Below are 6,569 nucleotides of genomic sequence, written 5' to 3' on the forward strand. Positions count from 1 at the left end.
GGGGGGCCACAAACCTAAAGGCGACCTACTGGTGTCCTAGCTCCAACCCTGGGAAAGGGTATTGCAATTACCCAGGAGAATATTACTGTGCGTATTTTGGGTGCGAAACCATAGCTACAAAATCAGACTGGAAAGTACCCCAGAGGGACCGGTTTTTGCAAGTTGAATGGATACCAAAGGGCTGTAAGACTCCTAAGTATAGTTATGACGGAGGGGTAAACAATCCAGGAAACTGCAAAGCCTTGAAAGCCACAGTACTGAATCCCCAGGACCAAGGATGGTTGATAGGGAGAACATGGGGGGTAAGATTCTGGGAACCTGGGACTGACAGAGGGGTACTAATAATGATTCAAAAACAAGAGGTGGAAAGGCGGCTGGCGGTAGGGCCCAACCGAATCCTGGGAGGATCCGGAAGAGGTCGAAAGAGAAAGGGCAAAGAAAAGGGGAGGTTAAGTTATGAGAACTCAAAAGTTCCGAGCACAGCCGAAACTTTCCGAGCCCCAGTAAATCAATCAGAAGAGACTGCCGGAGAGGACGATCTCCTGTGGGCAGTAATGGAAGCGACCTATAAAACCTTAAATGCAACTAATCCGAATTTCACGACCTCCTGTTGGTTATGTTATGACACACAGCCACCATTTTATGAGGGAATAGCAGTATCATCCCCTTATAATACCTCAAAGGAAAACCATCCTCACGAGTGTAATTGGAAAGAAAAGAAACCCCGGATCACACTCCAACAAGTCAGGGGCAGCGGCTGGTGCATAGGGAAAGGATCTGGAAATCTGAATCCTCTGTGCGCAAAAACGACTGCTGACTTAGCCCCAGACGTTAAGTGGGTTCTTCCCAGTCCAGGAGCGTGGTGGGTATGTGCATTATCAGGATTGACTCCTTGTCTCTCCACTGCAATAATCATGAAAGATGCATCCGAGCTCTGCATACAAGTTATTGTGATACCGAGGATACTTGCCCACAATGAGGAAAGTATGTATCTCTATTGGGATACCTCAATCCATAGGATCAGTAAGAGAGAGCCCATCTCAGCCGTCACAATAGCTACCCTGCTTGGGTTGGGAGTAGCCGGAACGGCCACTGGTGCGGCCTCCTTGGTACAACAGCAACAAAGGTTTAGCTCTTTACGAGCCGCAGTAGATGAAGACCTAATGAAAATAGAAAAGTCTATATCTTACCTGGAAAAATCCTTGACCTCATTATCAGAGGTGGTATTACAAAACAGGAGAGGGCTGAACCTATTATTCTTGCAGCAGGGAGGAGTGTGTGCCGCCCTAGGTGAGGAGTGCTGTTTTTATGCAGATCACACCGGGGTGGTCAGGGACTCCTTAGCCAAACTGAGAGAAGGACTAGAAAAGCGGAAACGAGAACGGGAAGCACAGTCCTCATGGTACGAGTCATGGCACAACTGGCCACCCTGGCTGACCACCCTAATCTCTACCATAGCAGGACCCCTCGTAATCCTTCTATTGGCCTTAACCTTTGGACCTTGCATTCTCAGTAGGTTGGTGTCCTTTGTTAAGGACAGACTGGGAGCGGTACCATTGATGGTAATAAAACAATCAGAAGTGGGAAAGAAGGAGACAATCAACGATTCTGAGTTATCCGCTGCCAGAGACGTACTATCTAGGTTCGATCAGCAAATTTAGTATACATAAAAGAAAAGGGGGGAATTGTATTAAGTAACTGAGGTAAATTTGCTGAATCAGAATGAGGGAGCAGAAGAATGGGGCTGCATATGCTAGGAATGTATATACTAGAAAAAGGATATAATATCGGTTAAAACCAGCCCTGTGGTCCGGGCGCACCTGTGGTCTGCTGCAGCCAAGGTTACTCAAGATGATAAAGAGGGACCCACCTCCTGTGGTCTACCACCGGCCAGGTTACTCAAGATGATAAAGAGGGACCCCGCGGCCTTCCTTCAAAACAACCCCTAACGACCACCATTGCGCACGCTCAAGAGGAGGAACCTGCTTGAAGAAAATTTAAATACGAGGCGAACAAGGGGTGATGAATATTAATGTAATAGTTGTGAGACATGATAGATATGTAAACTAGCTCTGTATAAATAAAGGCCAAAAGGATGTGACCTGGCGCGCCTAGGTGGAGCTGCGACTCCCCGGCCGCCCAGCGCTGCTTTTGCTCCCTCACTTTAAATAAACCCTTGATTGGACTTATGAAGTAGTGGTCTCAGTGTTTGACCATAACACTAGTTTTGGCCTTAGAGCCAGCAAAGATCTTTTAAAGTCTCTTTTTCCATCCTTTTTACTACCCCCACACCGAGAAAATCATCGTATTTCCTGGACTTACTGTGCACTAACATTCTCATTTCTTACTAAATACTTCATTTTCTGTCCATTTTTTAAGAATCATGCAATGTATGAAATCTCTTCTCATAGCTGTCAAGTGTTTGTACTAACTATTGAATATAAAATCAGTTGTTCCTTTCTTCAACCCACTTCAATTGCTCAATCATCTTGAAACTTACTTAATGTTGGAGTCTGACTGTGTGAGTACAATAAACTGCCAGCTGGAAAGCATTTACCTAGCCTTGTCTTTATCCCAACTAATAGTGTCATTGATACCTCCAACGCCTCTTTTCTTAAACAGGCTTACAGAACATTCAACTGCAGAACTAACTAAAATAAAACTCAGCTAAAACTGGAATATAAGTTCTGAATTCTTGTAAGACTCCTATTGTTAGGTATATGAATACCCAGAAGCCTCCAGCCAATTATGGAGATGCCATTAGGACAGGCACAGTAGAAAATCATAGAAGATTCAGTGGGTTTGTTATTTAAATATATAAGGTCAGCAAAGAGTGAGAAGTCAAATGACTGAGGTTATAAAAAAGATCAGCAGTGTTGCCAGAAATAAAAAACACACTGTAAACTGCACCGAATCCTTTAAAAACCATATGAATTGCAATACAAGGCTGGATTTGATAAAAGATTAATTTATTTAATATCTCAGCCAAAAAAATGATTGTATAGTGTTTTAAAAGGAAGGTTTGCTAAAAAAGTTTTAATTACATTTTCTAATGAAGCAATCCACACCAAAATATCGTCATCTTTGGTATTATTACAATCATTACAATCTACAGGGAACATTTATACTATTGAACTCATGTGACTAAATTAGAATCTTCAAAAAAGGCTGTGCTGTATTTATTCAGACCAGAAATGTATTCTCCTCAGGGACAATATGAAGTACCAATGTGGAGATATTTCCTCTCTAAGACTTTTCCTGTCTTTATCTACATAACAAGTTATCATAAGGTAATGCTTGAGTTACAGGTTCTCTCTTAGTGGAAATAATAAATAAATAAGTAAACAGCTACTTCTGCATTTTCCCTGTAAAAAAGTAAATGTTGGTATATCTTTTTGAAGGACTAACAAGGCCTCTGTTTCAGAGTCTTCTACCACCAATTGGACATCAGTCAGTAAAGGCCCATTTCCCCAAGGTCAGTTGCCCCAAAAATTCATCTGTGAAAATTAAACTGAAAGGAGATGGCATCTTTTGGCAAGGGCTTCAGATATTATTCTCTTGAGAAATACAACTGTGTGTAAAAATACACAGTACTCTGTACAACCACAATACTTTGGATAGAAGACAAGTTGAGTTAAGATTTTATGAGGATACCTGGGACATCTTCCTGCAGAATATTTTTTTAAATGCTTGCCAGTTTGTGCAAGGTCATTCCAAACGAAAAAAAGAAGAAATGCTCTTAAGTATTTTTATGAACCTTAAGGGATCAGTTGTATCTGGCACAGGGAGTTTAGTTCTATCCAGAGAACAGAACTCCAAGAGTAATCATTTCCCTCACTGCAATTAGATGATGGAATTTTAATGTGAGAGCCCAAGAATTGTGTTCAGCTCATCTCCACACTCTGCCTCACAGGAGCATGCTATAACCAACTGCAGAGCAACATACACCCCCTTCTTTCTCAAGCAACCCACTGACAGTAGTGAAGGGATGCTAAAGGGTTAACAAAAGGACCTTTGTGAAGCCAACTGTAGATCCATCTTAAATTGCTAGCATTGTGTTTTAGATTAACTTACTAATCATATGAAGTAAACTATAGATAAGAAACTAACACTGTAGGGAATGTGGAAGAGGAGAGATTAGTAGCAAATGGCCCATCTTTGTTACAGGCCTTGGAAGGCCTGTAGGAGAACAAAGCGTCTGGCACTTTGTCGATATGAGGATGGCCAAGGATGGGGAGCCGGCTGGTACCGGCTGTGTTGTTCTGACAGTGGAATAAGGGGGGTGGAAGCTGGAGTTCACCAAAAGGACATGGTGAAGAAGAGGAGTGGATGAAGTAAACAACCCCTGAAGACCACCGACTCAAATCACCGAGCATGCGCAGTCGGGAGGGACTTATGGAAATGGCCTCTTGAAACCAATTTTAATACGAAGCGGGGACAGGTTATGCCTATGTATAGACGTATTGGGAAACTTCATGTATATGTAACACTTTGCTACATATAAACAGGGCAAGCTGCCGTGTTGCGGTGCGCATGACTTTGGTGGGACTACCCCCCATGCTGCCAAGCGCTGAATAAACATACCTACTTTACAATCTTACAGATTGTGGAGTCTGTTTCTGCACATCACTAGGATCAAGAATCTCCTTTCGTTTATACTTACTCCAGTTAAATTTGCCTAAATGTAAATTAAATAAAGCTACATCAAAATAAGTCTAGTTTGAGGCCAAATCCGTTTATGATAAATTGACCTGCTTGATTGACATGGGGCAAGCGGTGGACATTGTCTACCTGGACTTCTCCAAGGCTTTTGGTAAGCTTCCCCGTGGCCTACTCCTGAAGAAATTGACACGTTATGGCCTAGACAAGTGGTCTGTGTGGTGGGAGGGGAATTGGCTGACAGGCCATACCCAAAGGGTGGTGGTAAATAGCTCTTTTTCTAATTGGCAACCCATCACAAGTGGAGTCCCCCAGGGATCGATATTGGGTCCAATATTATTCAGTATCTACATAAGGGATCTGGATGATGGGATCAAGTGTAGCCTGATGAATCTTGCAGACGACACCAAACTGAGTGGGGAAACAGACATTCCAGAAGGGAGAGCCACCCTACAGGAAGACCTGAATAGGCTAGAAGAGTGGGCTAACAAGAACCTTATTAAGTTTAACACAGACAAGTGTAAGGTCTTGCACCTGGGAAAACACAATCCAGGAGTGCAGAAAAGACTGGGATCCACCCAGCTGGAGAACAGCTCTGTGAAAAGGGACCTGGGGGTCCTGGTAGACAACAAGCTCAACTTTACATCAAGATATACTAATTGGAAAAGATAAATATTTTGGACAGTGTTCTAATAAATCACTCATTTTTGTCTAATTTTTCTTGATTGTATACTTCTCAGAAAATCAGTGCTGTCCAGGAATTTCAACCACATGAGAGGTCAGAAGTCTGGACCTTGTGATCCTTCATATTAATTATAAAAAACATCTTGAGTCAAACAACATGTGCCAATACAAAAAAAAACAAAAACAAAAAACCTATGTGAAAACACATTTTTTTTGTTGGAAGTCCACTAGTATAAGTAAACAACTTGTGAAGGAGAGCAGGAGAAAAGCAATAGAGGCACAGATACTTCAAGGCCTTTTCATTGGCTCAGATAGTCAATCATGGCCTGTATAGAAATGATGGATGAACTTCCATCTGCTTTCAGTATGATTAAAGTTCCATTTTCTGCCTCAAGACTTGCAATTCTACTGAATGACACTGTTTCTCTGAAGAAAGCCCAAAGGAACATGAACAGAACAGAGCCAGAGGTCCAAAACTTATTTTTCTGAATACCTCATTTTTAGGATGCAATTATTTAGCTTCCAGTTTACTCTAAGATCAACTGATCATTATCACATTAACAATATTTACTTTGTAATACAGCATCTGTTGAAGCTAGCACAAACAAAATGACCATGCAGTTTTTTATAAATCTTTTTTCTCTTTTCCACCTAACATTTGATGGCTTCCTAGGTTCATTTTGTACATTGTAAAATAGGCTGCACTTCAGTTTTGAAATGCAACAGAGAAAAGACATTTACTGATACGGACTCTCTTGAATGAGATTCTCGTGTACTAGATTTATCACAATGCTGCATGCCGTCTCTCACCTGGTATGAGCAAAATGGTTATTTCTTCAGCCATAGTTACTTTGCTTCGCAAACTCTCCAACTCCCTGCTGCTCATCAGATCACCACCAAAAGATGAAAGCATCTCCGGGTATTGTAGCTACCTCTGCTCCTTGATATTTCCATGCCTATTGTTGCACTTGAAATTCAGCAACAGCAGACAGAGACTTCTGGACAAAGGCTCTAATTACTGACACCCTAAAGTAATTGCAGGCTCAATCCAATTAAACAGGGCATTCTGGGAATTTAAAAAAATAAACCATACTAGCATTTTTACAACTAACAATGACATTAATCTACAATTCAGCATTTTCCCTGTCCTTCAAAGCCTATTAGTGAATATGTGGCTTTTTTCTCTCAGGTGAAGTTGGGCTTTTTAAACCTTGCAGGGAAGAGCG

The sequence above is a fragment of the Egretta garzetta genome, unplaced genomic scaffold (genome assembly GCF_000687185.1).
Source record: "Egretta garzetta isolate BGI_Z169 unplaced genomic scaffold, ASM68718v1 scaffold155, whole genome shotgun sequence".
Lineage (NCBI taxonomy): Eukaryota > Metazoa > Chordata > Aves > Pelecaniformes > Ardeidae > Egretta > Egretta garzetta.